Here is a 27,556-nt window from a genome sequence, read left to right as displayed (position 1 = left end):
CATGAGTTGAAGTAGACTGGAATGTCGATACAGTTAAAGAAAAGCTGTCTTCTGAGTATCTTCAAAAGCTTGTGGTTGGGAATGTGCTCCAGCACATTAGATCCTTGTCCCCTGTATTTTTATTTTGAGGAGAGATGCCAATAGCTGCTTGAAGGAAGTTGATGTAAGCCATTGTAGTGGCTTTCTGTGACAGAAAATACTCACTATTCAGCACCCCTATTCCCTTGTCATCACTTGCTCCCATTTGGCTTTGTGTGCACAGCTGTGGAAAGAGGAAAGTGAGATTTGTTCTTGAGCTGGAAAATTGAATTTCTTTTATTTTTATTGAGGTAGGGATATTGTCTAATGTGATCTTGTCACAACTGTGACTGGAAGTAGATGTCCTTCTTTCTGAGCTATCACTACACACTGCTGTCAGGCAGCAGACCCTGACAGTGCTTATGTGGCACTAGAACCTGGGCATAAAGATGGAGATCCTATTTGAACTTGCCTTTGCTAGGACCAGCAGGACACACAGATTTGAGTCTGAGACCACAGGCAGAAGCAGTGTTTGTCAGGCAGCTTCCACAACTGGAGCTGCTGACCCACATCCAAGCCTCGTACAGCCCTGGGAAGAGAACCATTGCTCCTGACATTACAGAGTGATAATGGCATTTGACAGAAGAAACCATGAATATTTTAATCCTTTAAAAGGAGTAAGGAGTATGTCTAGTGTTGAGTCAAGCTGTTTGAATTATTCAGTGTGAATAAGTGAGCCAATTTATTGGACCTTTTCCTTGTTCACAGATCACTCATAACCTCATCTTTCTTTCCATGGCCAGAGTTGCTTTTCTCAAGTTTTCTGCAAATAGTTTATACAAATGTCAGCCAATGGAACTTGTGATCTCTTTCCTTCAACCATTATTAGCTGTTAGCTTTGCATAATTTTCCAAATTATTCCTTTTCAGTATTTGGATGGTAGGAATTTTGAAGTGGGGGAAGAAATGAAATAGTGATTCTAAGATAAATATATAACTGTACAAATATTGTTCCATTCAAAATTTCAAATATGTCTAGTTGTGCAAAATGAAGATATTATCTATATAATTATAGGAGCAAATAAGCTCCTAACTGACATGTGGATTTTACTGGGGTTTGAATTCTGTTACAGACCAAACAGGAACCTTCTCAGGACTGAGTGGTCAGAACCACTTGTGCTTAGCCCTGAAAATGTCTCAGCTATTCAGAAAAATGTGGCATCTACACTTAATATGTTCAGCAATAATTTTAAAAGCTGTCTGTGCATTTTACTGGAGTTGAACAATTGTAAATTCGATGAAGAGTGACTATGAATGGACTGTAAATTAAGATGGTTAAATCAAAGACAACTCTGAGGAGTGTTTCAGAGTCTTGATTTTACAATATTCAACTGTCTTGAGTTTTGCACTGGTATATTTACTTATTTACCAAAGCCAGAGTCTTTCTACTAAAGTACTCTCTGTAATGATATTCCTGGGAGGTCTGCAGCTTGTCTCACATTTGTACATATGTGAAGTCAACCCACACAAGTAAGTGTATGTAAAATCTGCATACTGATACTGTACCTTGCTTAAAATCTGATATGAAACTACACACAATAGGAAAGCCAGAATCTTTCCATAAAATTGCACAGAGAGTAAATCCCATTCTAAGCCATTTATCTAAGTAAAATGGAGTGTACAAGGTACTAAACTAGCCTGACAACCTGTATTTAGTGTAATGATTTATTTGCTCTTTGGCAAGCTCTAACCATTTACTATTAACTATTGCAGAGGAAAGGTAAGGTTATTATTACTTCATAAAGTAAATAGTGATACTTAACAAAACAGAACATCTGCCCCACTTATTAAAATATTTTGACAGATTTAAATTGGTTAACATTTAATCTCATTTGTAATTATGGGAAGCAATAGTATGTGTTCTGAAGACATGAAAATAAATATTTTTGTGATTAGGAAACTTGTTACACTCCAACAATATTTTTTTTTAATCAGGGTTCTTTTCTTAATCTGAAAATAATGTAGACATTACTTTGGCGTTCTTCTAAATACTGAGGCTACTTGGAACTAAGCCTACTAGTTTTAGATAGCTTAAAAACCCAACCCTTATTTATTTTACTGACATATAAAAAAGGGAAATACAAAACCAGCTTTCTGTGCTTAGCAAAATGAGTTGATATATGGGAATCTAAGGGGATAGGTCACGGTGTTTTCATGTTTTGAGAATAGAATTTGACTGCTTAACTATTAGATATTTAAAGACTACTGGATTTTCAAAGAGAGGCTGGAATTCTTCTACTTGAATATTTTAAGTGCTGAGGACAAAAACTGAATGCTAACCCAGTAAAGGAAAAGAATTAGTTTTCTTCTGGATCTATTATTTGGTCCAGTCCACTACATGGCCATGTCATGACAAGTGGGTTGTCCCAGGATGGGAGGCAGGAGCAGGCAGACAAGAATAGCCAGACCTTCCCTGTCTGTGATTATGTTGATTCACACTTGATTGAAAGGACTGTAACTATGACTTAAGACACATTAAACCCAGAAACTTGAGCTAGGCTGTGCTTTTGTAACTTAGGCTGATGTACCTCTCTGGCAAATAACTTACTGCTTTGCCATTTTTCCAGCTTTTTTCCCCCAAGCTAAATATTTTTCTTGTCTATGTGGAAGTTTTTAGCAATGGTTTTTTTTTTTTTTTTTCTCCTAAACATTTGCACAATGTTCAGCATAGCAAGGTCTGTTTCTCAGCTGAAGGTTATCTGTGTGGAACACAGTCTCAAAAAATTTGGATGTGACTTTCTGGAAGGGAAACTAGTCTGGTTTACACCAGCTTCATCATTACATGTGACAGAAAGTCCGAAATCTCTCCGTTCATCAACTTTGTTTAATACAACGCTTTTCCTACAATGCGTCAAAAGCATTTTAAAGAACAATAGCTACTGAGTTGAATAATCAATTATAGATAATAATACAGTGCAGCACAGATAGTACAAAGTGTATAATTATAGTATTTGATTTGGTTCTGTTAGAAGTCAGTGGCAATTTAACATTCACATCATCAGTGGAAGCAGGAAGCCCAATGCAGATAAATGCTCAGCATATGGTTAGTTGTGAAGTCAGTCTCAGCTATTCAAATGTCCTGTAAAATTTCAGATTAAGCTGGATCTTTTTATGTTGAGTCCTGTCTCAAAAATGATCTAGAGCAGCTTAAGGTAATATTGGTTTATCTTTTTTCAGTTTATGTATTGACTTTCTGACCTCTTTGTGGGCTGTACCTATATTTAAAATATCATCTAAGGTCTGTCACTACAACTTGGAATTTAATTTATTTGGTGGACTTTACCAATTCTTCTAGGAAAAAATATGCAGAAGTAAATTGCAATTTTATCATCATTTTTTACATTATTGTAAATTAATGAAAGCAGCTTTTCCTGAGGAGTCCTCCGCACCCTTTTCTTTTAACCTGAAATTTACAACTAATCCTAATATACAGAAATGTAAAATATGTAGCTTAGTTTCTCTCTGTTACCTTTCTGACAAGATTGTGAGACTAAAAGCAGGACCAATCATCATAGACAGGATTAGACCCATAAATTGTACATATTCCATCAAATTTTTCCTAATCTCCAGATTAGTCCCCCAAGTCATGATTGCATCTTTGCCTGAATGAGGTTTTGAGTATTTCTTCCTTTGTGTATCCTGAAGCTGACTCAGAACCCTAAGGCATAATTAAAAAAAAAAATAAATAACATCCTTTTCCTAAATTTAATTTATTTCAGATACAGATTGTTGGGTTTTTGTTAATCTAGGCCTATCATAAGCATATAAGTGCATATTATGAGTGCTGTGTTCAGCTCTGTGGCCCCAGCACAAGAAGGTGATCCTTTCAGAGTGAGTCCAGAGGAGGGCCATGAAATCTAAAGCATCTCTCCTATGAAGACAGGCTGAGAGGGCTGAAGTTGCTTGGCCAGAAGAGAAAAAGGCTCCAGGGAGTACTTCATGCATCTTCCAGCACCCAAAGGAAGGTGAAAAGGGATTTTTTACAAGGCCATCTAATAATAGTAATATGGGTAATAACTTTAAACTGAGTCTAGATTAGGCTAGAGATCAGAAGAAAATTGCTGTGAGGATGATGATGTATTGTAGCATTATTCTTCCCAGAGAAGCTGTGGATGCCCCATTGCTGGAAGCATTCACGGCCAGGCTGGATGGGTCTCTAAGCAACCTGGTCTAGTGGAAGGTGTCCCTGACCACGGCAGGGGGTTTGGAACTAGATCTCTAAGCTTCCTTCCAACCTAAAGAATTCTATGATTCTATGATATATCCTGTAAACTGCTTAATTTGTTGCTTTGATTTTGTTTTGTTTCTCTTCTGTGTGAGTTTAAGCTACTTTCTGTGTATGTGGATTTTGAAAGTGCTTTAAACACCTGTCAGGGATACATCTCCTCTGCATAAAGTGTATAGGTGTGCTCTTATAATCAAGTTTTAAGAGAGTTGTGGGTTAAAAACTTTGTTTGGTTGGACATCTGGGGAGAACAGAATATGGCCTCAGTACATCACATACAAATTTGGATCTCTTACTATCTGGATTGCAAGCTTCAAATCTAGCCTTATAGATTATAAAAACTTCAAAACATTAACCCTTCTACTGTTACTAGGCTGTTAATTTTTCCTCCCTATTTTTTTTTAAATCTTTTTTTTCCTTCAACACTTTTGTTTTTACAAGAAAAACAGATGCCCCAAGTAATTGCCACCCTTCTTTTACAGCCTTACAGCTCCATAAGACGAGCTATTGTGCTAAATAATTAGCACATGCCATTCAGAATATTATAAGAATTATATGCAACATCAAGCAGGAACTATACACTGACAAAGAACCCTATTTGCTCTGAAGTTGCACTAAACAGAAATTAGGTATTAGCAACAGGTGCTTTTAAAACAAGTTATTAATTGTTAAGGGAAAAAAAAACAGAGAGAGAACAGTGTCCTATTCAACCATTAACACAGTAAAACATTTAAAAGTTTGCTGTGATTTGAACCATAAACTCTTTGAAAATATCCTTTGTTCATTTGCATACACAAACATTGATCCCATGCTTGAACACAAAAATGCATTTACATAAAAACTACATTGTGATTTATAATTTATTAAGTAATTGTGGCTGAGATGTTATTGGAAACAAAGAAAACAGCTATATTTAACTGCCAGGCGCTAAGGCTATATAATATATAGAATTTTTTTAATAAGAAAGACAAAATATTTTCTTTCTAGCATGTCACTAATTAATACAGATTTTCTTTCTGATATACATATTTTTGATGGCATTTTGTGTTTTGTGATGAGCTGTACTACAGCTCATCCAGTATATTGGAAACCCTGGAGATTATATTCTCTGTTTAGATAGTGTGTAAAAGATATTGCAAAATGTAATCTCACATTGTCCAGCTAACTTGGTAGGTTAAACTTAGAAGATTTCTTCAAGGTGTACCTTTCCTGTGGATTCCAGTTGAAGGTGGGCAGTGAGCCATACAGATTGAAGTAATTTTGGCATTTGGAAGCAAAAGTCAATGCACTGGGGAAACTAAGATGATTGGAAAGGTCTCTGATGAAGTCAAGTAGCAGATCAACAAAGAGACTTTACATTTCAGTTTTGGGATGAGATGCCAGTTTTATGGCACTGGAAATACTGGTAGAGATTTTAAAAAGAAATTTAGGCCTTTTTGTGTGTCCAGATCCTGTAGCCAGTCCTGCCTGTACAGAGCATAGCACTTGACTAAGGCAGTTTCAGCTGCATCCTGGGATCTCCAGAACATCCTTACAGCAGAAATGCACCTCCAAATTTCCCTGGGTGTTCCAAGCACAAGTTATGACTGGGAGGTGAGGAATGGCTTCAAAATGTCTCAAGGAAAGACCCTAGGCCTTATTTACTTTGAAATCATTCCTTGTGTTCTTCCTCCTTAGCAGCCTCCAGCCTCAATTTGTATCTAATGCCAGATTATTCCATAGACTCTTTCTTGCTCTTCCAGTAGGCTTAGCATTTGTTCAGTCTGTATTTGAACTGACTGGATTTGCATTGTCCTGCAGGCTGTCAGACATATGGTCCATCGAGAGCACAGGAGGGAGAGTCCTGGAGCCAGCTTTGTGTTCAGAGCCACTTCAAAGTTTTGGATTCTGTAGGCAAAATTTAAAGGGAAGAGGAACTGTAGTCCCAGTTGGATTTTTCTTTAGTTGGGAGAAGTATCAGTAAGACAGGGAGGAGAAATCTGGACAATCATGCTTGCTGCTTGTGAAAGGAGGGGAGGACATGTAGGGAGATGGCTGACCAACAGCAGCCTTTTCTCTCCCCCTGCACTACAGAACCTGACTTTACATGTTCTGAGCCAGTCCTCAGAGCTAACTGGCATGGATTCCAGGGATCTGGCTAAAGCAAATAAAAAAACCCAAAAAAAAAACCCAACCAAAAAAACACCCCCCCCAAAGAACCCCAAAAAACCCCCAAACCACCAAACAAACAAACAAAACCCCAAAAACCAAAACCCAGTCACAAAGCACCATCAGCATCCTTTGTGGTCATAACTGTTTCTGGCAGTCACTTGCACAAGCTTGATCCTGGGATTGAAATGGTCTTTAAATATTTTTTGAGCAAACTATTTAGGGAGTAGCTGAACTCTGGAGACATTCTTGTTGAGCATGTGCAAAATGCAGTTGCACTAAAGGCTTAGTAAGTGACCAAGAGTGGAAAAATTTCTGCGGTGGAACCATAAGATTCAGCAGTGACCATAGAAAGCCACTGCCCTGAATGATTCACTATGTGAAGCAGATGGCAAATAGAGAAAATTTTAAGCCAAATTACTGAAGTTTGGCAAGATTTATGACCAGCTTTGTATGATGTCTTACCTTAAATCAGAATTTTCATCTTTAATTGTAGCTAAAGGTGGCCTCTGATCTTGGTACCTTATGAATGTCACTGGCTGTTAACCAGGGCATGATTTGCATCCTCAGCAGCAAACTGCAGGTGCCTAAGCTCTGTGATGGATCAAACACATTATTCTTTAAATTATCCTGGTGAACTATTAAGATAGAAATGACATTTCAATAATCCTGTGTGTTTGGTGAAGTGAATATTACTTTATAATTTTCTTTTGATAGCACTTTTCTAGGCCTTCCAGAAAGCTGAAATTCATTTGATTATTAAAAGTTCTTTTTGAGCATATGTTCTGTATGAATTTCTTTTGGGCTTGGGAGGAAACTGTATAGAAGGCAAATGAAACTAAATTGTAATTTGTGGTTTGCTGCCCTTACAACATCTCAAGCCTATGAAATTTCAGATGGATTTATTGATACTTTGAAAAATATGTAAAAATAAATAATCAGCTGTCACTCTCCATATATGTGCTCTGTTTTCTTTAACCTTCTTATGCCAGATTCTATAAACTCCAGCAAGACATTCTGTATGCTATGTACAGCTTGGCAGCTCTAATGACACACATTAAGACTTTTGGCAAAAAATGTTTGGAAAGCCCCATATAACAAATCCTTCAGATTTTTTTGAATAAAATAGTTCAAGGTGGCAAATTCCATGGAAAATGTTTTCCAGAAGGTTGGGCAAGCAGCTGCAGTCTCTCCTGTTCCTGCTTTTTATAAAACTCCATGGTGAAAACATCTTTCAGTAGTAAGGAAGTTAATAGAGTAAATCAACTTACTCTATCTACATATAAAGTTATAAACTTTCATAGAAGTATTTAAATGAATTTTTAATATGGAATTACTCTTGTCTGGTATTCTTTTCCTTCCCCATTCTTTATCTTTAAGATCCCAAAGGACAGTGTCATCTCTATAACCGAAAACTGGGATTCTTTCTGACCATGGCTATGCTTGTGTGAAATTTCATAAATGACAGAAAAGCTCTTCTGGACCATCAATTGCAGGCTTGAATTCTCAATGGGCTTATTAGTCACAAAATAAGGAAAATAAGGGAGAAGCCAAGTATATTAAAAAATATCAGATTTATGAATGACTTTTGGCTATGCTCTTTCTTGCTCATAGGTGATGTGTGGAGGTGTTCTGAAGGCCAAGTCTGAAAATTTGAGTGAAAAGTTTTGCAGTTAGGAGATCAGTTCTGCTCATATACATGTTTACAAATTCCTTTTAAAGTCACAATACAAAATCCCATTGTGAAATCTATCATTAATTCTGAATTAATATTAACTGTTTTTAGTGTCTGGGGGAAAAAAAAGTGAGTAAGCATAACTTCTATAAAATCTAGGTATTGTTTGTGACATGTGAAGGCATAAAAGTACTGTTAAATATGTTAACTGCAGCAGCCGTTCCTGATACTGTAAACTATGACATTCATGATTAAAAATAAAAATAACTACATACGATTGTTAAATTCATGTTGAAAGTTATGAGAAAATTTATTTAAGAGGCTGTCAATAATACAGCTACTTGGCCTGATATTCAAATAATTATTTTTACACCTCCAAAATGCCTTGTCTTAAATGAATCTGGTAGTCTTCAGCACCTGAACATGGCTGAGCAGGCTGAAGAGATCCTCCATGTCTTTGCCATAATTATCACAACAAAAGCTACTACTACTTCTGTCCATTGCATAATTTTTTCTTTTGCATATTCCTCTCTAACTTACATTAGTCAAAATCAGCTGTGTTTGAAAAGCCCTACTCCCTATCATTGCAGCAAGAGAAGGTTTAGAGGGCAGCTACATGTGCAGTTCTGCTGGCAAAGCTGAGGGAGTGCTAATCTTTCCTTGTCTCAGATGCACTGTAAAATTGCTGGGCTAAATAGTATTGCCAAGTCTGAGCACCGGCAAAAATCAGGATTTTGACTGAAAATTCATGACATTTAAAAAAGCAATACATTTGAAATTCTTTTTTTTATTTGACATATGTTTTTTTGAAAAGGCCAAACACAAATTTCTAAACTTTCTTTAGCAATTCTGACTGCTAGTAATTAGTTCTCTTTTAAAATAAAATGAGGTGCAATAGTTAATTACTTGATTCCAGCTGCTGTGAGTCAAACAAACACATCACTGAAGTCTGATAGCTGATATTAAATGAGCTAAATGTGCAGCATAGAAGGACAAATGATTCAACATGAAATTTGGATGTCGCTCTGTTGTGTTACAAGATCTAGAATGATCTTATGAGGTCTAAAAATTGCCATTTCTTTGGGAAGAAGGTCTTTGTGCAAGAGTCATCATAGAATGAGGACTTCTGAGGACGCCTTTGCAAGCCAGATGGTACCAAGGACAGAAAGAGCCCAGTGAGGGAAACGCTGTAGTCTGTGGTGTGAAGACAGTTTAGCAGATTATAGTACAGCCTCAAACTGCTAAAGTGCTGAATCCAAGGTGATCTAGGTTAGACTGTGGTACAGAAGCAACACACTTAAAGGTACCCAGAGTCCTTCTGGTCTTTGATTTCCTCAATCTCTGCATTCACCCAGGAGAGTTTTTGTGTACTGTTTTATCAGAATACAAAACCCCTTAAAACTGTTAGAGAAGATGTCCTAGAATACATAAGATCTTGGTTGTTTAGTTCTTATTTTCCCCCCTCTTTTGTTTTGTTTTGTTTTTTTTTTTAAGGCCAGCATCACAATTATACTCATGTTCTGAGAAATATGTATGACATAGGCCACCCTGAAGGAGTTTTTTTCCTCTTTGGAAGTTTCACTCCTGCAGAAAAAAAAAAAAATCATGGATGGAGGCAGGAAACAGGTAGTTAAAGGCAACAGAGAAACACATTGTGCTAAAATTGTGACTCTTCTCAGAGCTTCATCAAAATCCATTCTCAGATCATGTACTGCAGCCAAACTGCATCGCACAGAAATATGCTTGGCTTTGTTTCTTAACTGCCCTGTTCTGATACACTAAGAGCATTCTCAGTTGGGCTGCCAGTCAGAACTAAAGGAAGTCTTCCTAACCTGGAATTGTTTAATATCTTGTTTCAGAGTAGCTTTTGTGAGACTGTGTTAGTTGAGGAATGACAATCAATTTAACTTTGATATATTTGGAAAGAACAAGTGTTACTGCAGGCCAGTGTAGATCTGACCACAGATCACCTACTTGGATCCTTTGCTAGTAGCTTGCAGCTGCATAGCCACACTTCTGGTGTGAAGGGAGGACCTAAACAAACTTGGGTCAAATTTTAGAAGAAATTTTCTGCATGAAGGCACCTGAAGTTCAAATGTGTAGGCCTCAGACAAAATTAGGCTAGGAAAAAGTATTACAACTTTGGCATTTTTAAGAGTTTCAGTGATTGCTGTTACTGGGGATACATGTAGGAAATATATTTCTATATAATGCTATAAATTCCATTTGGCTAAGTTTTTATCTGTGATGTAAACACTGAACATAAAGGTGCATGTGTCTAAGTATGGCTGAATAATTTTGTTTCTATACAGTGCAGTTTATAACAGCCATGTTTAAATTCTTACCTTAGAATATAAACTGCATGAATACAAAAGTAAGAGTTACAGCTTAGATCTACATTTGTGCCTGGAAAATACAGAATAACTGGTGTTACACTTGCTAGAGGAATATTCCCAGCTATGGATTCTCCTGAAACCAATGGCCAGTGTCTCAATTCAAACTTCCTTTTCACTTCTTACATAGGCAGATTATTTCTTTTCTTCCTTTGGCTGATAGGTTTCTTAGTGAGAGAGAGCAAGCCAAGGTGGAACAGTAATGACCACATACATTTTCAGTGCAGACAAGTAAAAATGAACTTAGCCAAAAGACAATACCTGCTGCTCTGCTAAGACTTACCAAGTAATCATTTAGCTTGTAATGACTGTATAAGTTGTAATACGTAAAAGTGGTGCCTTTGATCAGCAGCCACTTTTAAAGAGCTCTTTAGGAAAAGGAACAATTCTGGATAACTTGAACTGTATTGTTTTAGTTGTTAACAAAAATTCTGTGTTTAAGTCACAAAAAATTAAAAGAAGTCTGATATATTATGGATATCATTAAAATTTATGAAAACTTTGGCTCCATATTTCATATTTAAATATTATGTGTTGGACAGCTAAAAGTAAATCCTAATGGAACAACATTTCTCCTCAAGCTGAAACTTTGTAGTGGGAGAGGCAAAATTACACAGTAATTATAAACCTCTGAAAGCAGGGTTTGTAAAGGAAATGCTGACAGACTTCTTACTATCATGTCACTAACAGAAACTATATAATATATGCATTTAATTGAACAGTTGATAAATATTGCTCTTTTTTGAAGAAGTTCTGAGAGTCATACATGTAGTGAGGTAGCTTGGAATAAGAAAAGACAGGATAGATTGGGTGAATACTATCCACTGAAAATACAGACAAGGAAGAGAGAAGGTCATTAATAATTCTGTTTGTGTATGTGATATATAGCATGATACACAAAATTAATGCAATAATAAATATGTATTTACAGATACACATTCTCCTCTGAAGTCATAGTCAATACAAAATAGATGATTAGTTCATTTTGTAATAAGTTCATGGTTGAAGTTAATTGTATTGTATTTATAGCCCATAGAGGTGGTTCTCATTTTAGATCAGGACTTGCCTTGGCAATTTAATAATAACTACAGGTTCCAAAAGACTAAACTGAGAGAAATAAAGAAGAATTCAAATCAAAAGATGCAGGGATTCTACACAAAGCTCATTGAATGGAACAGACATACTCCTCAAAGTAGAAGAGAGGATCAGGTGTGTGGGGGGTTTGCTGCTTTTAGCTAATTTTACTTTTCTTTATCCTTTTCAACTTCAGATAACTTTACTCTGGCCATTCTGAACTTGAATTAATATATGTGTTATATGTTATTAGATCTCCATCCACAGTTCATTTGAATTTCAGGTGAGACAGAGAAACTGTAAACAAACATAATTCTTTGCAAAGGAACAGATTTCAGTTTTTGAAATTAGTTGGTTGCTGGAAGTTCGATGAAATCTCTTGAACTTGGAAGATGTCTTTTTTTTACATCCTGTTTTAAATTTGATGATTTTCCCAAATATATTAAAATGTAACTCAGAAAGACAAATGCCCCTGCTTGCAGAACTGACTCTGCCCTGCTTTCATTGCCTATCACAATATGTTTCTTGCTCTCTTCGGGAGAAAGACAAGGGATATTGCCCGACTGGCAGAATTCCAGTAACTGTGTATGTGCTGGGCAGCCTTCCTCTGTCATCACACTACAGTTCTGCTTGTGGTCTGTAGGGAAATATTGCAATAAACTGATGCAGTCTCATGGCTGAATTCTTATCGTGTTACTTGTTTTATTGTGGCAAAATGCCAGTTTACTTGAGTGGGAATTATGCCTGAGTGGGAACAGTGTCTAAGGACTTTCAGGTTTTGTGTTTAGAGAGAAGAACAAGGTATTAAACCATAGAGAGATACTTTACTTTTCATTAAAGGAGGCTTTTTTATTTTATAAACTGAAATTTTTCCATTATACTAAAAGGAATGAAAGTAAAGGATGATTTTTTTTCATTGAAAATGATAATTTCCATGAATTGCAATGGAAGGAAAGATCTCCCAGAGAATGAAAAAATGCCCAAACCCTGAATTTGAGAAAATTCCACTAACATTGTTGATATTGTCTTGAATAAACTTTCCTTACCTTGAGCATTCCCAATTTTAAATTTATCTCTGTGAGGAAACTCACATATCTGAGTTACATGCTGTTTAATTCTATTTTATGCAAGCATTGCATGCTTTAGACTTTTTAATTTAAATATTTCAAAGAAGCAATTTATGGTAGAGGTGTTACTTTCATTCTTAAGAACATATTATGCATTTTTTATTACAATTTTGCTACAGCCAAATGTCTTAAAAGCCTGATTCACAAACCACTTCACTGCTCTTCAAGTATGAAAAACAAAGAGTATACACTCAGAATGTGACTTACCTTTTGAAACATTGTAAAGCCTTAGAAATTAGAGTAATTTAGACCTGGCTCTTATTTTTAGGTTTCAGAGTATTTTGGCATTTAGTTTGTTTGGTTTGATGATTATCATTTGATGTAGCTGTAGTTATTTAAAAATGCTGTCTCCATGACAGCCTTGCAAATGAACCTTTTGACTCATATGCAATCTCTTTCTTTTAAAAATAAATCTTATTCACAGAAAAAGCTGCAAGGGAAAATATGTACAATTTCTTTTACTATGGGCATATCAAGTGGCTTAACCAATGGCTACTGTTGAGTAAAAGTGATTCTGACACTGTGTGTTTCCGTGTGATTCATGGAGAAAATTGATCCATTAAGTGATGACCCTCAAAACTGATGCAGCTTAGAAAATAAAAATGTTTTTGTAGAAGAACTGCGAAGGTTCAGAAGAACATCACAAACTTAGCTGGTAACAGAAAGAGAGTGATTTGCTTTTTGTGACTGAGCACTCAGAGCTCTCCTGGAAAAAAGCTGGTCATGCTGAATGGGTATGGCTCAAATGCTGGACTTCATAAGCAGCTCCCTTGTAGATTTGTTACCCAGGATGCCAGGTTGAGTATTTATAAATCTCTGGTCCAATATCCTCTTTCTGTCTGGCAGCAGCTAGACATCCTCCACATCAGTGGAGGTTATAAGGAACTCCAGGACAGCATTGTAATCCAAAATTTGTCAGGCCTTAGGTAGACAGTGACATAAATTTTGTGCTCAGAGGGCAGGAGACCTAACTTGAACTTTGCCTTCAAGACAAACTAAACTAGTCCTATGCTTGTCCCTGCCAACATGTATCATCTGCTAGCTGGCTCACATTAACTGAGGCTAACCAACTAATACTAACACTCTGCTTTGGACGAGGCCTTCCTGTTGATTTATATCCAGCAGTCTGACTAAGTATACTGATTGTTTTAATTGGATTATGGATATTTTATGTGTTATTAAGTACATTTCTATACATGTATATTTATAATTAACTTACTTTACCCTGTTTTCAGGGTAACAAGTTGGGGTTTTTTTGTCATGTATTTGCTGTTATCAGTTTAAATATTTTTTTGTTTAATTGCTTTGATCTTTCTTTTGTTTTTCTGCTGTGAGAGGGGAATTTGAATCTGTAAAATCATAATGGATGGAAGAGACTTTGCATTTTACCATATGCATGCCTGTGTAGTAGTTACTCACTATGTCCAAGCCCAAGTTTTTTGCATTTTTTGCTCTATGCACTAGTCTATGTTCAGAGAAACAGTGTTTTAGGCAGACTGTTTCTCAGTCTTTACACTGTGTAATACAATTGGTGAACATATATTATTAACTATATGTTATTAATTTAAATATATTAATTTATTAGGTCTAAAAATGAATCAAAAAAGTGTACCAACAAAACTACAATCATTAATTAACTAGGTCAATCTCAGCTGGTAACAGCTGAGAGAGGTTAAGGCATATTCCCAAGGTCATATACTAAGGTGTTAGTAGAAGACAGAGAAATTTGTGGAAAAAACCTCAGGTAAATGCTTTCATGACAATTTTGTGCCACAAGTAGAGACAAAGCTTTAACCACAAAGGAAGACTTTATTTTGAGTGTGCCTGTGGAGTTTTCTTATGATTGAGTGTGCTTATGGGGTCCATTAAGAGCATGTGAAGGAAAATGAAACAGCCTTGTCTTATTTCAGTAGAGTACTGAAATTACTACAGGTGGCTTTAGCTACCAGAGAATTTAAAGAATTAGCTGCAAGAAGTCTCTTGTTCATGTGATAAGAAGCACAAGTAAAACTGTAAAAAAAAACCCAAATGGCATGTCAATAGTCAAAGAACAGTGATTGAGGTGGCTCTGGCAGAAATCATAAAAACAAAGAAAGCTCAGAAACCATCTGGAGTTTCAAAATTGACACTCAATAATTTGTTAGTCAAAAATCACAAAACTCGATCAATTTTAGGGTCTTATCTGAAACTATTAATTTTTCAAATTAGGAATATATGAATTTAATTTTTTCACTGATTGTAAAAGAGTCTAATACCATTATCATTGATCTGTATTTTGTATCTTAAGTTCAATAACAGTGAGAAATGTAGAAGGAAAGTAAGCAACTAAGAGGATGCTGTGGCAAGAAGACAAATGGGGAAATATAAAGGAGTTTTGAATATTAAAATGATGAGATTCAAGAATTGCCTCCAAAAGTACCAAAAAAACCCCAGAGAAATTTAATTTCTAAGAGAAAATTATTTACAGGGGGTGTATAGGGAAAGCTGCACTTTAGGCTGACTCAGGGTTATATTTTTGCTTAACATGATCTGTTCATATCTCCTCTTAAAATGTATATATAATCACCTTGAGAGCTGTTTACTTAAGTTCCAAGATAGTGCTTTTCTTAGTTAACATGGTTAATTTTTCACAATTCTGTATCTAGAAAGATTTTTAATATCTAAAAACTTTTTGGTTTTCCCTGCAAATTAACTTTGCACTTTTGTTGTGTGTTGTGACAAAGCAGTCTTGCTTACTTTCTTCAAAATAATTTTTAATACACTAGAAGACTTTCATCATGCTCCTTCTTCATTTTTCTGTATTCAAAACATATTCAGTCCTTTCACAATTTCTTTACACACCTGTTTTCTAAGCTTCTTTCTGGTTCTGACACTTCAGATTTGGTCTATGTCTTCGTTAAATCAAGTGTCCTAGATAGACACAATTTATATTGAGTATATTCTATTTCTAGTCGAGGAGAAAACTGTGTCTTCCTGCTGAGATATTCCTGTTAAAAATTCCAGTTTGACACTGCCATTTGTTGCAGTACCAGCATTGGTTCATTCTCAGTCTGAGATCTACTATTATCCCCTAACCACTGCACGCAGCACTAGCACAGCCAATTATTGTTCACTGTAGATTTCTGAACATTATTTTTTCTATCAATATATGAAGCAGTAATCTTTCTGGTTTTGGATAATTATTTTAATTTACTGATGCTGGTTTGAATTTTAGACTCCTTCTTGCAATTCCTCACAGATTTTATAAATTTATTCTTTATTGTATCATCCAAGTCATCACTAAAAGTAAGTATTGTTGGATTTGGAAAAAGCTCCTTAGGGGCAATATCCCAAGTATTGAATTGATTGGGTTTTTTGATCAGTTGTTTTATTTTCTGTAGTCACTTATTTTGATCGTATTTCCATTGTATAAGTCACTAATTATCCAAGTTTTCTGGATTCTTCTTTTGTGAATTCTATTTTTCTAAATTTTTTTTCTGTTTTTAGCTTGTCTTTCAAAAAACAGTCATTTCATAGTAACTTTCAAATTATTTTGCACATTCAGAACTAATCAGAATTAAATCTGAAATAACTTTATACTTAGTTACAGCCTCCATCTAAACCCAAAGGTTTTGGTGCTGTATTCCCAGGAAATGTTGCACAGTTTATGTCCTACAGCATTGTTAATCTAATAAATTACATCCTTATTGCCACTTTTCCTGGGACTTCCTCTTTCTCCTCTTTACTAAATGTTCAATAAATGTTAGATCTTCCTATTCAAGTTTTAGTGGTCAGAATTAATGAAATTTGGCGTCTGTGCTGTGTTATTAAATTGATTAATCAGTTTTCTGCATTAACAGTTTATCAATCCTCACCAAACCTAAATTATCTTTGAAATTTCTCACACTTCATGTCTAAATGGTGTAGCTGCCCATGCTGTACCCAAGAAGCCAATGGGAAGACAGCCAGAGTACTTTGTTCCTTTTTAACATGCCATCCTTCCCATAGGAGAGAAAAAAATCTCACCTATTCCCTATCACTACATTTGCCATTTAGTGCTCTAAAAGTAAAGACAGGTGGGAAGAACTCTGAAGAAGAATCTTGAGAAGCATATGCGTTTGCTTCTGAAGGGCAGGTGCAGGCAAACATCTCCCTGGTATGAGATAATGTTCCAGAAATACTCACTAAACAGACAGTGTGGCTTGAGATCTGCAAGATGCTGTCTCACTGTGGAGGTACTGTCCTTCTTTAGGATAGTATAACTGACAGACTCTACAATGAAGTCTTAAAAAGCCTGATTAGAGATTAGAATGAGCAAAGATGATGTAAATTGGGCCCTGGTTTTGAGTGATATAAAATACACATTTTTAAAATTGTAGTATCATACTGAAGTAGTAAGATGAAAAGAATATTGAAAAGATTGTGCCAACTAAAATTGCTGAATCTGGGCTTCAAAAGAGAACAATTGCAAGCAAAGAGTTATAAACACCCTCTGAAGAAAAGTGGACCCAAACCAATATTTTTATTTCCCAAACAAGAGGAAAAAAAAGAAAAAAAAAAAAAAAAGACAAGCAAGGTAGAACCTGACTGAATCTCTTTTACTTTACCATACCTTCCTGCATCTTTTTAAAATCTTTAAATTGATGGTTGCCTAAGTAGTCTGGAATTGCAATATTTTGCAGTAACTTTTTAACAGGCATATGGAAAATTTACTTACTATTAAGAAATTATTACTTAAGAGGTTCTCTTATTAAAAAAAAAAATGCAAGTTTTACAGTAATTTAGACACCAGTTGTCTTCATAGAGCAAGTGCATCTTCTTGCACTCATCACTACTGTTGTTTAGTAACAGTGCTACTTTGAAGCAAACTGGAAAAAAGAATTCCCTAAACTTCTTCCTATTAAAGAATAATGTTAATTGGTTAGTGTATATAGAAGAAGGTTATATGGCCCATTGACTTTATATAGATTGAAATGCTAAGCAGGGCTAAGTAGAAGCATCAGTAGGGAATAGAGGGTAAGTGCTCATCAGTTTTATGTTCTCTTTCCTATTTACTGCTTACCACTTACAGTGTTTTACAACTAGATACACAAAGTTTTCTTGGGTGCTTCATAAATAAAAATGTATTTTTGGGTTTTTTTTGGCTAGCCTGCCAGGTCAGTTGTGAGGGAAGTAACACATACAAATAGGATGCTTATGGGCAAAAAAGGGAAAGGTATTTGCTAGGAGAAATCACCTGAGAGAATCCAGGCTAAGAAAGGGTATCACTATTCAAGATATTTTTTGAGCCTGAGAGAAAGCCATTACAATGGAAAAGGATTGTAGAGGTTTGTAATGGAGGTGGTATCTGAGGATGTTTGCCAAATGTGCCAGTTTTACCAGAGGAAAATTATGACAAAATGGAGGGTACAATCAAGGGACACCAACTCCCTCTTGCTTTAATGTAGATGAAGAGGTCTTATTTACTGAAAAATACAAAACAAAAAATGGAAGCATGGTGATGTTTTCACTTTGTCCAAAGGAGTTGAGTAGTTGCTGCATTAATGAGTAATTGCTCACAGAGTAGCATATCAAAAAAACCCAATAAGCAACCAACCAAGAAAACCCTTTTCTTTTGCAGTTGGGACAGTTTGGAGTACACAAGTGATGGGTTACCAGGACTCAGCTGGTGGATGACAATGTTTGGAGTCATGATAACGCAGCCTGTATGCTTTCACATAAGTTTCCACTAGATTTATTTCTTCTTTACTTGAGCATAAAATCAGAATTAAGCTTTCTTATCCATACTTGAAAGACACTAATGGTAGTCTAGGGACTGATTATAGTTCAGATTAAGATTTTCTACCACCTTCAGAAAGATAATGAAGCTTCCAGCTGAATATAAATATAACTCATCCAATATGGAGTGTGGTTATCTGAATACAGGACTTTGTCCTGGCTGTATCCTACTGAATAAATTTTGCAAGACATTCCCAGACTTCTAACTGAGACCTTTTATGCAATATGTGGATTCTGAGTTTGGAATTGTTCCTGTCATTGTCCACTACAGAAAATAAAAAATAAAAGTATAATTAAAGAATATAGCCTTTAGGAAATACTTTTCTTTGATGTTTAAAAATTAGGCCTAATTCTGGCCTCAGTGAAAGTTAGTGATGAAGTTCTAAAGGCAAATTATCATGGATTCAAAATTTTTTTACCCTCTTAAAACAGAAAACCGTCCTCTGAAACCCCTCTTATCTTTACATCAGCAAAAAATCATGGTCTTCTACAAAACTGTTGGTTTGTGAGATTTGGGGAGGATGCAGCAATCCTAGCTACCCTAGGTTCACAGACAGATTTTCTCATGCTGCAGTCAGTCCCCCAAGAAGAAAGGTTTCATTCAAGTTAATCTGAGGAAGCTTTCCTGCAAAGAGCTGGCATTGGAAGTCGTGAAGGACCTGACACGTAATACCCATTTGCTGTTTCTGAAATGAAAGATACAACTGAGTTCAACCAGTACTTGGCTATTCCCTGCAATCACTAGAGAGAGATTGTGTGGTATACACACAGCTGGTACTAATGGCAGATTCCTCTCACAGTGCTCTGCTAGGAATCCAGCGTAGATGAATCCCCTGGAATTATGTGATTTGCTGGTACAGCATTTTCCTTGCATCTAAGGAAACACTTCCTAAATGTGCAAGGACAGATTGACGGGTGCTGTAATTTAAAAGAAGTCATGATCAAAGAGGAAGCACTGGCACATGGAAGTAACTTTCCTAAAATTAGTCGTCTTATTTTAATCTCTGCTTGTATTTTTTTTTCTCCTTCTGTCTCTGTCCCTGTCCCTGCAATAAGACTTCCATCCTTCTTCATCCCAGAGCTCTTCATCTCAGAGCTAAATTCAGAAATCAGTCACTGCCTCCCCTAACATTTCCTGAATATTTTTCCTCTATTCGTAACTTGAGGCTGGTGTTGTAGTTTTGGGCCATAACTCCCACTGGAGTATTAAGGTGTACAGAGATAAAGAATCGAGACAAGAGATAATTGATGTTCTTAATAAACTCCTAGTCTCCTTACTATTAGTGAGAATTTTTTTTAATTATTTTACTCTATGTCAAATATATAACGTGTCATACCTTGGTGTATAATTGTCGTTTAATTGGTGTTTTATTCCTTGCATTGAAAATTATGTCAAGAATAAAATGCCAATATTTCTCTCATAATTGACAGCTCATTTTTGTCATATATTAAGGAGGATTAAAACATCAATTTAATGATGATAGTGTGACATTTTAGATATTTGACCCAAGCTTTGAGTGATAGAACAACTTGTGGGTGAAGGAACTCTATTCCTCTTATAGAAATGATATTAATTAGTTGCAATATTTATATGAGAAAAGGCATAAAAGAGAGAAGGGGAACTTGGCCTGTCAAAATGTTTGCAATTTAATATCAGTGTTTGGCAATTATTAAAAAGGCACAGACACAGAAAAGTTTGCAACACTGGAAATACAATCAGTGTAGCAGTTGGTACCTGGAAATTGTTGGCTTTTGTCCACCAATCCTGTATTGGTAGAATCCTCTGTTCTTTCAAGTGACAAAGTTTGCAACTTTTAACCCCTGTTGCCTTCTCAGATGGAGGAAGTTATGACAGGTAGAACAGAACACATCCTCACATTTCTACAGAAGGGATTTCATTATCTACTTCCATGCAAAGTGCTCATGGATGTGTAGTGTACCATCATTTGAGTAGCTGAATTTTGCTGTCCAGGAAACAAAATATCTATAAATCATCATCTGTACCAATTTATCTCTGAAAATGTTTGACTAGGAATTTTGCATTTAAAATGTCTGAAGGTTACTAGTGCAGCTTTACTGATTAGTTTCAATGTTTTCCCAGTGTGAAGGTAGAAAAAGATAAAGCACAGGTGGTGAGAAAAAGTCATTGTACACTTTTCATAGAAGATAGAGTAGATAGAGATCTGTATTGGACACTTCTGATGGGTCAGTCCAGCTGTCTGAGAATTGCACCCAAAATATAGCTGCTGCTTTCCAAGCCAAGTCCAGGTGTGACAGAGAGCTGGAGGTGATGTACTGATTTCCATTTGCTGTATTTAGAAAACCTGGTGAAATGGCAAAAGACTGGAATTTCTGCCCTGTGTTACAACAGCATCTCAGTTCCTTTTTGTCACTCAAACTACTTGAATTCCAAATATTTTGCAAGTGCCAGCTAGTGATATTCTAGTGTCCTCTGTACTACTCATGTTTTACCTTCCTCTGCCTTGATCTTATATTCTCCCACTTCCTTTACTGTGTTTTCTATCAGAGTGCCATAATCGCCTCTACCCCTTTCCCCAGATGGTCTGTCATGGTACAATCTCACCAGATTAATCCTTGCACATTACAACCTGTCTTAAAGGCGTGGGGTTCTGTGCTACGTACACTGGAGACAAATGACCAAAGTATCAATTGCCTATTATTGTTCCATCTCTTCAGCTTTTGCAGTGCTCTGCTGTTGGATGAGGAGCAGTGAGAAAAGACCACTGCTGACCATGTTAGAAAAGGAACCATTCTCTCAGGGGTACCACTTAAACCCAGCAATCAGTAACTAATAATGAAGGTAAGATGAATTCTCTATCACATGCCCGATCCTCACGTGTGTAGTGAGGTAAACTGCCCTTGCTCATGCAAGCAGCTCTACAGACTTGAACAAAAAGCACAGCTGTGTGGAGCCCCATTTTCCCTTAATGTGATATTCCAACAGCCTGATCCAGAGGTCAGTGGAAACATTAGGAGTCTTTCTGTTGGCATAAATTATTCCTGGTTTAGATTAACATGAATAAACAAAATATAAAGGGCATCCAAAGTTCTTATTTGGTAATTCATGTTGATACAACCAATCTGATTGCCTACCTGAACCTGAGTTGTAAACAAATGCAAGCCATAGCTGCATATTTTTTGAGTCAACCTCAAATGCTTCAATTGCTTACAAACTGAATCATTATTTGCAGGCCAGCATTGAATTATGTCTGTTTCAAGAATATATTCCACAGAGCTTAGTCTCACTGCAAGCAGTATTTCTTTTACCTAGAGCCCAGGCTGTAAAGGTTTTGAGGTTCAAACAAGAAATTGCATGATTGCATGTGTTCCCCAAAAGCAGGTGGCCAGACTAGCTCATTGCAGAGATGCTGCAAGTCTCACACTCTTTAAGAATCACTCTGCACATTGCAAATGACACCTTTGTAAAAGACTTATAATTTTTCCCCACACAGAACTTACATTCTGAAGAAAGCTTGTCAAAACATAGTTGCAATTATGTAGCACAATATTTTGTAGATTTAAAGATGTTTTAAAACTTATTATATTTCTGAAGCTTCCAGGTTGGAAACTACAGAAATGTGTAGCTACATTGCTTTTGTCTTTTTAGCTCTCATGACAATTGTTTAACCTGTTTTGTTTCACACCTGTACTAATCCTCTGATTCTCCCAGTAGTACTACTCAATAAACTCTCATCTTTTAGTAAAGTCTTGCAGTATCAATACAACCTTGTGAACTCCACTAATATTCCATAGACTAAATCATCCCAGAGTTTAAAGACTGCTAGTTACGTATCTTGCCTTTTCAGTATGTGCACTGAAAAACAAGTGTCTAGATAATAGGAGGCAAAAATAACTAAAAAGAAGAGACATATCTCTAGTCTAAACAAAACAGTGTATTTTTAATTGAAATAACATTCAGTAGAACTGAACATCAAAACATTTAACTTTTTCAAAGTTTTCAGCATTAAAGAATTAAGATGAAACACAATTAGGAAACAGAAAACTGCAACATTGTAGAGGATGGTCACTTTTTGTATGTCATGTGGCTTTAAAAACAAGTCAGATAAATGATGATGCCATTAAAACTGAACTAATTAAAGAAAGCTTCTTTTAAGAACTCATTAACTGCAACCTCATTTGCATAATGATGCATATTAATTAAGTTTTAATGAATCTGAATTTGCACCAAGCCTATTCATGTTGGCTTTGAAACAAATTGAACAAATTAGTTAAAAGCTTTTTGGAATCTACTTTTCACACCAAACAGGATATGAATGCAATCATCTCCACAAAAAAGAAATATTTTTCTTTTAATTTAATTCAAAGGTATGCAGACCCATCTATTAATTATTTTTAAATGCAATAATTTCCACCTTTTCTTTGCAAAATCAACAGTATTACTCATTCTTGAGCGGCATGTATTATAAATGTATGTTGTGGGATAAAATCATTACAGCCAATTTATTGAAAATAAGGTAGAAACATTTGACTTCAGGGTGCATTTAGTTTACTTAATACATGGATTTCAATTTTGTTGGTAACCTTTAGGCACTTTGGCTGTCTGCAGAACAACCACTAAAACTGTATTTTTTATGTTGCTATCAATTTTTCAAGATATATGTAAAATGCTAAATTGCTCTTATAATACCCATTTCCTAATGTAAGATTTCACAGCATCATAAGTCTTATAAGTATTATAGGACAAAAATTATATGCTTTTAAAAGCTGCATGTTCTTGCTTTGGTGTTGTTGGATCTTAATTTTTTTTTTCCATACACACAGGGATACACACACAAGCAACAGAATCCAATTTTAACAAGTTTGCTTTCAGCTCATAATAAAAACCAGAATTACAGCAGAAACACTATTGATTTCCTTATACTCCATTGTGTCTTCATCAAGAATGAAGAGATTTATGTAATTACTGCTCCATCTTTTGTTGTTAGAAGGCACTTTTTTGTAAGTCAGCAGATACAAAGACTGGAATGCTTTTATTGTTGAGATTAAAAGATCATTTTTTTCTCTTTCCGTTAAACTGTTTTTCTGCGATAGGTTCTTCAGGGAGGCTGACAGTAAGGAAGATACTATACATTGAAACCTCACAGTTTTAACATAATTTTTCTGGCATTTTATCCTGTCACCGTCTTTTCTTATTAAAAAAGCGACCAAAACACACTGAACACATCCTCCCCACCCCCACCCCCAAACAAACTCCTCTCTTTAAATCTCTTTTGTTTTGTTGTCCATGGTGCCATCCTCTGCCACTAAGCTGATACCAATGATGATATCCTGCAGTACAGGACTTTGAATCCTTTTATACTTACTGGTACAAATAACAAGATGTTTTATTATTATCTCCTAATGATTTTATGCTTTAGTTTTCATCCCCCTTTCATCAACAATTTATCTTTCTTATTCATTAATAAGCTTAAACTAGAACATTTAATATCTGAGAGATTTGAGGACTGTGTTCTAGAATTGTGTTTTTGGCATTGCAAATCTCTCCTGAGTGTCCATTCCCCTAGTAGGAACTATCTGTACTGTAAAAGGCAATGAACCTACTGCCAAGATTTTAAGGAATCTCAATACTGGATTATGGAGGCAAAGAAATGCCTGGTTATATTGTGGTTATTTGCCTCACAATTAGTGAGGTAACTGTATAGAAAACTTTGGAGTAGGAAAAAAATATTTAGATCACGATTGTGAAATTGGAAGAGATGCACTTTGTTTTTCTTCACATTTGTTATCAAAATTTCACAATATAACCCCCAAATTTGAGAAACATTGTCTTAAATTGTGTCATTGTCCAGGGTAAATATGTCATCAAGACTAAGAGAAATGTAGACTCCTCTGTGATTTTGATGGCAATGATTATATTATACAGTCACTTTAAAATATTTCCTCATTTTTATTTTTTTTAATTCTTATACTTTTATAGTGTACTGTAACTCGAAAACAAAATGAAGCTATTAAATATTTTAAGTACCATCTGATTTCCAAATAGGAATAAATTTTTATGAGATCACAACCTGGAATAAAGGAAAAGAATTGCTCTAAGTTATAGAGTCATAATTCTTTTGAATTTTAGGATCTTGGATTAACCAGTGAACATTAACACCATTATAATAACCTATAATTAAAAAAATAATAGAGGCAGTTGGGACCTTCCATTATGGTCTCTATTTAAGCAGACAGATATCATTACAGATAATAGTTTTATATTTGCCAGAAATGCAGTCACCCTAACCTATAGGCTGCTACTGTAACCTGTCATGTAACCCATTGCTTTGTATATTACATTTGAATATTCATGTTTCTGGCCTTAAAGATTTTAAGCTTCTTGGAGATATAAAGCACAATTTGCAAGGGATGTTTGCTTTGTTCAAGATTACTTTTAATCTTATTTATCTGATTGCAGGAGGCTTTTCCTTGGGGAAGTGTTTTGTGGATTTTTTTTTTAAATACAAATTTAGTGTGCCGAGCTGGTTTCTTTTGGGGGAATTTTGACAGAAAGTGTCTTCCTTGGGGGAGGTCAAGAGTCATTGGTATTAAACTAGACAAGCTGGTAGTGCAGTGTTAATGGAAATGGAAAGCAGATGTTTGGTAATTAGGGGAGATGTGAATGACAAGGCTTGAGAGGTACGGTACATGCGCTGGCTGGCACAAAGCAGCTGTTGTTACCGATTTCACTGTCAGAAATGTACACAAGTCAGACCATCCCCTGTGAGTTTGCCATAGCACTGACAATTAGAAAAAATTGTATTTGATTAAAATAAGTAATATATCATACAGAGTAATTTTCATAACATTTAGGAATGGCCTGGGTTAAAGTCCAGGAAAATGATCTAGATGTAAATGAAGCTTGGTGGTTTGACAGTTCTTAAAAGTAGTCAAAGTCAGGATGAGTAGTGACAATTGATTCTAAAGCTCTCTAGCTCTCTCTTTTCCTGAAAGAAAAGGAAATAATTTGGTCTTCTGAAGGGTACAAAAGAGAATATTGGAAAACTGAAAATTAATAAATGAATTAATTTTTCTAACAATTCTGTATTTAGCAGAGAATATTCTCATTTTATTTAAGTGGAGCTAATGCATTTATTTAACAGAATTTTCATTAGTTTTTTTATTAAATTTTTATGAATAGAACTTTTGTCCTTTTTGTTGTGAATTCTTTAATAAAAATCCTTTGAAACAATTTTTTACCCATTTTTTTAACTATCAGAAAGCAACTCAGTTGAGATGGACCAGCATAAAATGTGATAATAATATAATTATTATGGCTGATCCTAGATGGCTCTTCCCAACCAATTTAAATGAGAATTTTACCTTGTTTGCATTAGTAATCTTAAAAAACTTCTGTGGTAGGTGCTGTGGGAATATGAAAAAGTCATGATCTCTCCCTACTTTTACTGGATTCAGCATATTTATACCAGGATGGAAGGGTTGTCACACCACCGTAAAAAAAGACTGGGCTCATCTCAAGTTTACTGCAGTTTTCATTCTTCCACCATTTGAAGTCTGGAGTGTTGCAAGCTGCATTACAAGAATAAAAAGGTCCCAGCCTTCCCAACATTTAGCTGTGCCCCATTCAGTCCATCAATGCTGACTACCTCAAACAAAGAAAAAACCCTCCTTTTTCTTTAGTGTTGAGAGGGAAAATTGAATTTTCTTTCCTCTTGGCAGTGTTTTCCCCTTATGATAAACTAAGCTTTTATTTCCAAAGTAAAATTCTGGTCATCATTATTTACAATGTTCACATATGCCTACAATACTGGTTTATAAAACACTTTGGGGAACGCTGGATGTGAAAGATATAGCAATAAAATATACATCTTTCTATGAATAAATTCTATTTCAAGAATTCATTTGATAATTGTAGAAATAAAATGGGCCAAAAATAATAGAGATAATTCCTTGATGCATTGTTTTTAACTTGGTGCTTGCATAAGGAATATCTGAATTAGATGTCTTTGTATACTTGCAATTAAAGTTAATTATGTTTAAGTATGTCTTAATTATCTGTACATTTGTGAATGGAACTTTCTTTCCATCCATAGTTAAAGTTGTTAAAAGTATTAGCTTCCATAAATGGGATTTAAAGATTTTAGTGTATTTTTTATTTACTCTAGAAAAAATTTCCTCTCCCTGACACATACACACATGCACCTACATGCACACATACTTCCTGCATAGTAATGTTACCATTTTATTTAAGAGATCTCCTGGGAAATAAAAACAACAAAAATATAACAAAAATATAAAGAAACAATCTCTCTGAGGAAAGGCTCATTTGTGAACTTTGTTATAGCATAAATTTTAAGTGGCATTAAAATACATTCCCTGAGTTGAAAATAATCACTTTTCTTTGGACCTGTCAAAGAACATAACGTATTTGCAATCCTAGACATTCAAATTCTGATAGAAATTGCAACCTCTACTTTTAAATTACTTAATTCCTTATTTTAGTTTTTCACTTTCTTCTGCTGTATAATTTTATATTATCATGTAGGGGAAAATTCTGCCTTTAGATGTGCCCCTGTAGCTTCCATTAACTTGAATGGTGTTCTATATCTCAAATCAAAGTCAAATTTTGGTTGATACTATGTAACATTTTTCCTCTTATGTGTTCACCAAAATGCAGTTTTAATATAAAAATCAAAGTGGTTTCAGTACACCTGAGTGAAGTATACATAATTTCAGGCTGGTGAAAAGCAAATGCTCAAGTGCCTGGTGAGTGGTATATGACTGGTTTATGTTCAGTTAACGACAATTTTGCCTGAAAAATACTTCACTATTGTATGTTATAGGACTGCTTTTAATATGGGTATTCTTTGTTAAGCCAATTGAACAATGGAATCAGAGATTAAAACTAGAAGGGATGTTAGATCATCTAATCTTCAGTGTGCCCTATAATCCCTTTTTAAATATATCTACAGATGGTGTTTTAACACCTCTTCTTAGTGGTGGTTTAGCTGTTGGATTGTTCTTACTGCTGACTGAGCTTATTTCCTTTTAATTTTGAGCAGTTTACTTAAAGAATTATTGGTCAATTTGAAATTAAT

The 27,556-nt window shown here is 35.3% G+C and overlaps 1 long non-coding RNA gene across 1 annotated transcript in view; it reads left to right on the top strand.

The window, feature by feature from the left end:
* The first annotated feature begins 219 nt into the window (after nucleotides 1–219).
* Nucleotides 220–27,556, top strand: part of LOC137476625 (uncharacterized) — an 87,613-nt gene continuing 60,276 nt past the window's right edge. Inside the window, exon 1 of the long non-coding RNA XR_011000472.1 lies at nucleotides 220–329. This is a non-coding gene — a long non-coding RNA (uncharacterized lncRNA). The remainder of the gene's footprint in view (nucleotides 330–27,556) is intronic.

This window comes from Anomalospiza imberbis, chromosome 6, assembly GCF_031753505.1.
Source record: "Anomalospiza imberbis isolate Cuckoo-Finch-1a 21T00152 chromosome 6, ASM3175350v1, whole genome shotgun sequence".
NCBI lineage: Eukaryota > Metazoa > Chordata > Aves > Passeriformes > Viduidae > Anomalospiza > Anomalospiza imberbis.
This window is presented reverse-complemented; position numbering and strand designations above follow the sequence as displayed.